We start from the raw sequence: 6,000 nt of genomic DNA on the forward strand, positions 1-6,000 counted from the left end.
TATGTTTGCTTGTTTAATGATTCTATTCAAGGATAGGAGTATTAAATATGCAGAGACATTTAGTATGCAATGATGAATAATAATTTTTGTGATTTTCTACAGTAGAGAATGATAAGGTTTTTGCATTGGTTTATACTAACTTATCTCACGAGTTCTGGTTGAGTTTGGTGTGGATGAAGCTTTCGAGATTTAGGAAACCGTGATATAAAAGGAATTATGGAGACACAAAAGTTCAAGCTTGGGGATGCCCAAGGCACCCCAAGATAATATTTCAAGAAGTCTCAAGCATCTAAGCTTGGGGATGCCCCGGTAGGCATCCCACCTTTCTTCTTCAACAATTATCGGTTAGTATCGGTTGAGCCTAAGTTTTTGCTTCTTCACATGATGAGTGCTACCTTTGAAATGTCGTTTCATTTTGTTTTGCTTGCTGTTTGAATAATATCCCAAGATATGAAATTCTTAAATGAGAGAGAGTCTTCACAAAGCTACATAATTATTTAACTATTCATTGATCTTCACTTATATCTTTTTGGAGTAGTTTGTCATTACTCGTGTGCTTCACTTATATCCTATGAGTAAATAGTTGAATGATTTGAATATCATAAATCTGAAATTATATATGTTTCATATGCTTATCCCATGGGGAGTAATGGCTTCACATATAAGAAGTAGAGGTGGTCACTTGAACAATTCATGAAAGAATATTGAAGGAAGAGATATTTCACATATAAATATACTATCTTGGAAATCTTCTATGATTGTGAGCCCCATTAATTATTTTCAAACCTAAGCAAATTAGTTGAAGTTGGACCAGGAAGACAACATAATGAGTTATGCTTGGGTATATTTGTATAGAAGTTATATTGTTATGGATCCTCTAACATGTGGTACTTGCTATTTAGAATCCTTTGCTAGCCAAAATATCTGTACTAAGCGGCAATACTGCTTGTGCATCCAAATTCCTTGAACCAAGTTTCTTCCATGAGTGTCCACCATATCTACCTATATGCGGTATTTACCTGCCGTTCCAAGTAAATTTGCATGTGCCAAACTCTAAACCTTCAAATAATAATCTGTTTTGTATGCCCGAATCGCTCATGAAGCGACTAGGGGCTGTCAGTATCTTCCATGCTAGGTGGGTTATTCTCACGATGAGTGGACTTCGCTCATCATTCACGAGAAAATGGCTGGTAACTGGGATGCCCAGTCCTATGATCAAAAGATCAAAAACAAATTTGCAAATAATTTAAACAAACTCCCCCAGGATTGTTGATAGTTGGATGGCACCCGTTGTTTAGGACAAGCCGTGGAGTGTGATTGTTGGTGGAGGGGGAGTAAAATCTTTACCTGTCTGTTTGGGAACTGCCTATAATGTATCTAGTATGGAAGATATTGGGAAATCTTGGTCGTTATGTTGACAATGAAAGCATACCTCTCAAAATTATTTTCATCTCTGTTTTAAAGCTTCGAGCTCTGGCACCTCTGCAAATCCCTGCTTCCCTCTGCGAAGGGCCTATCTTTTACTTTTATGCAAGAGTCAGTAGTATTCCTTCTCATTCCAACCTAATTTTTAGTTGGCAAGCATCATGCGGTGGAGAAAGATCTAAGCATATATGGCCATTCAAATATATTTGATCATGAATTATTATTGTTGACAATTATCTATATGATAAATAAGTTGGGAGGCGAAACATTAAGCCCCTATCTTTCTCTGTGTTCGCTGGATGCTATTTGTTCTAAAAATATGCTTTGAGTGGTAGCAATCATGGAAGACTATATGATAGTTGAGTATGTGGGATTTGCTAAATCAAAGCTCTTACATACACCCTTCCTGAAAATAAGATGAATTGCAATTGTTTGATGACTGAGAACGGTTTTTTAGATTTCAAGAAAGTTTATGATCTATACTTTAACATGTGAATAGCTTATTACTTGATCATGAGAAGCTTTATGATATGAGCTACTGTTATGATATATAATGATGCTAGAAAAGGTGATTGGAACTATCATTGATCAAACTTATGCACTTGCTAGCATTCACACCTCATAAATTATTTCTTTTATCATTTACCTACTCGAGGACGAGCATGAATTAAGCTTGGGGATGCTGATACGTCTCCAACGTATCTATAATTTATGAAGTATTCATGCTATTATATTATCCATCTAGGATGTTTTATATGCATTTATATGCTATTTTATATGATTTTTGGGACTAACCTATTAACCTAGAGCCCAATGCCAGTTTCTGTTTTTTTCCTTGTTTTTGAGTTTTACAGAAAAGGAAAATCAAACGGAGTCCAATTGACCTGAAATTTCATGGAGCTTATTTTTGGACCAGAAGAAGGCCATGGAGTAAAAGAGTTGGGACAGAAGAGTCCCAGGCTGCCCACGAGGGTGGGGGGTGCGCCAACCCCCTGGGCGCGCCTCCCTACCTCGTGGACAGCCCAGAGACCCCCTGACTTGTTCTCGACGCCAAAACCTCTTATATATACAGAAACCCCCAGAACATAACCTAGATCGGGAGTTCCGCCGCCGCAAGCCTCTGTAGCCACCGAAAACCAATCTATACCCGTTCCGGGACCCTACCGGAGGGGGGATCCATCACTGGTGGCCACCTTCGTCATCCCGGCGCTCTCTATGACAAGGAGGGAGTAGCTCACCCTCGGGGCTGAGGGTATGTACCAGTAGCTATGTGTTTGATCTCTCTCTCGTGTTCTTGAGGTAGTACGATCTTGATGTATCGTGAGCTTTGCTATTATAGTTGGATCTTATGATGTTTCTCCCCCTCTATACTCTCTTATAATGGATTGAGTTTTCCCTTTGAAGTTATCTTATCGGATTGAGTCTTTAAGGATTTGAGAACACTTGATGTATGTCTTGCATGTGCTTATGTGTGGTGACAATGGGATATTCACGTGATCTACTTGATGTATGTTTTGGTGATCAACTTGCGGGTTCCGTGACCTCGTAAACTTATGCATAGGGGTTGGCAACATTTTCGTCTTGATTATTCGGTAGAAACTTTGGGGCACTCTTTGAAGTTCTATGTGTTGGTTGAATAGATGAATCTGAGATTGTGTGATGCATATCATATAATCATACCCATGGATACTTGAGCTGACATTGGAGTATCTATGTGACATTAGGGTTTTGGTTGATATGTGTCTTAAGGTGTTATTCTAGTACGAACTCTTGAATAGATCGATCCGAAAGAATAACTTTGAGGTGGTTTGGTACCCTACCATAATCTCTTCGTTTATTCTCCGCTATTAGTGACTTTGGAGTGACTCTTTGTTGCATGTTGACGGATAGTTATATGATCCAGTTATGTTATTATTGTTGAGGGAACTTGCACTAGTGAAAGTATGAACCCTAGGCCTTGTTTCCTAGCATTTCAATACCGTTTACGCTCACTTTTATCATTAGTTACCTTGCTGTTTTTATAATTTCAGATTACAAATACCCATATCTACCATCCATATTGCACTTGTATCACCATCTCTTCACCGAACTAGTGCACCTATACAATTTACCATTGTATTGGGTGTGTTGGGGACACAAGAGACTCTTTGTTATTTGGTTGCAGGGTTGCTTGAGAGAGACCATCTTCATCCTACGCCTCCCACGGATTGATAAACCTTAGGTCATCCACTTGAGGGAAATTTGCTACTGTCCTACAAACCTCTGCACTTGGAGGCCCAACAATGTCTACAAGAAGAAGTTTGTGTAGTAGACATCATACACATCAATAACATGTATATCAAATATACTTTTCACTTTGCCATCCTTCTTATCCGCCACATACTTGGGGCAGTTCCGCTTCCAGTGACAATTCCCTTTGCAGTAGAAGCACACAATTTCAGGCTTAGGTCTAGCTTTGGGTTTCTTCACGGGAGTGGCAACTTGCTTGCCATTCTTTCTAGAAGTTCCCTTTCTTTTCCTTTTCCCCTTTTCTTGAAACTAGTGGTCTTGTTAACCATCAACACTTGATGCTCTTTCTTGATTTCTACCTTCGCCGATTTTAGCATCGCGAAGAGCTCGGGAATCATTTTCGTCATCCCTTGCATATTATAGTTCATCACGAAGTTCCAGTAACTTGGTGATAGTGACAAGAGAACTCTGTCAATCACTATCTTATTTGGAAGATTAACTCCCACTTGATTCAAGCGATTGTAGTACTCAGACATTCTGAGCACATGCTCACTGGTTGAGCTATTCTCCTCCATCTTGTAGGCAAAGTACTTGTCAGAGGTCTCATACCTCTTGACTCGGGCATGAGTTTGAAATACCAATTTCAGCTCTTGGAACATCTTATATGCTTCGTGGCGTTCAAAACATTTTGAAGTCCCGGTTCTAAGCCGTAAAGCATGGCGCACCAAACTATCAAGTAGTCATCATACCAAGCTTGCCAAACGTTCATAACGTCTGCATGTGCTCTTGCAATAGGTCCGTCACCTAGCGGTGCATCAAGGACATAATTCTTCTGTGCAGCAATGAGTATAATCCTCAGATCACGGACCCAGTCTACATCATTGCTACTATCATCTTTCAACTTATTTTTCTCGAGGAACATATCACAAATATACGGGGAGCTACATCGCAAGCTATTGATCTACAACATAGATATGCAAATATTATCAGGACTAAGTTCATGATAAATTTTAGTTCAATTAATCATATTACTTAAGAACTCCCACTTAGATAGACATCCCTCTAGTCATCTAAATGATCACGTGATCGATATCAACTAAACCATGTCGGATCATCAGGTGAGATGGAGTAGTTTTCAATGGTGAACATCTCTATGTTGATCCATATGATTCACGTTCGACCTTTCGGTCTCAGTGTTCTGAGGCCATATCTGCATATGCTAGGCTCGTCAGTTTAACCCGAGTATTCTGCACGTGCAAAACTGTCTTGCACCCGTTGTATGTGAACGTAGAGCATATCACACCCGATCATCACATGGTGTCTCGGCACGATGAACTGTCACACCGGTGCATACTTAGGGAGAACACTTATACCTTGAAATTTAGTGAGGGATCATCTTATAATGCTACCGCCGTACTGAGCAAAATAAGATGCATAAAAGATAAACATCACATGCAATCAAAATATGTGACATGATATGGCCATCATCACCTTGTGCCTTTGATCTCCATCTCCAAAGCACCATCATGATCTCCATCGTCGCCGGCTTGACACCTTGATCTCCATCGCAGCGTCGTTGTCGTCTCGCCAACTATTGATTCTATAACTATCGCTACTGCATAGTGATAAAGTAAAGCAATTACATGGCGATTTCATTTCATACAATAAAGCGACAACCATAAGGCTCCTGCCAGTTGCCGATAACTTCTACAAAACATGATCATCTCATACATTAACTTATATCACATCATGTCTTGACCATATCACATCACAACATGCCCTGGAAAAACAAGTTAGACGTCCTCTACTTTGTTGTTGCAAGTTTTACGTGGCTGCTATGGGCTTCTAGCAAGAACCGTTCTTATCTACGCATCAAAACCAATACGATTTTTTTGTCAAGTGTGCTGTTTTAACCTTCAACAAGGACCGGCCGTAGTCAAATTCGATTCAACTAAAGTTGGAGAAACAGACACCCGCCAGCCACTGCTACCTCTTGAGCACTGCGTTGGTTTTCCTTTGAAGAGGAAAGGGTGATGCAGCAAAGTAGCGTAAGTATTTCCCTCAGTTTTTGAGAACCAAGGTATCAATCCAGTAGGAAGCTACGCGCGAGTCCCCCGTACCTACACAAAATAAATAAATCCTCGCAACCAACGTGATAAGGGGTTGTCAATCCCTACACGGTCACTTACGAGAGTGAGATCTGATAGATATGATAGGATAATATTTTTGGTACTTTTATGATAAAGATGCAAAGTAAAATAAAAGCAAAGTAAAAAGCAACGGAAATAACTAAGTGTTGGAAGATTAATATGACGAAGATAGACCCGGGGGCCATAGGTTTCATTA

This window comes from Aegilops tauschii, chromosome 2 (genome assembly GCF_002575655.3).
Source record: "Aegilops tauschii subsp. strangulata cultivar AL8/78 chromosome 2, Aet v6.0, whole genome shotgun sequence".
In the NCBI taxonomy this organism is placed as follows: domain Eukaryota; kingdom Viridiplantae; phylum Streptophyta; class Magnoliopsida; order Poales; family Poaceae; genus Aegilops; species Aegilops tauschii.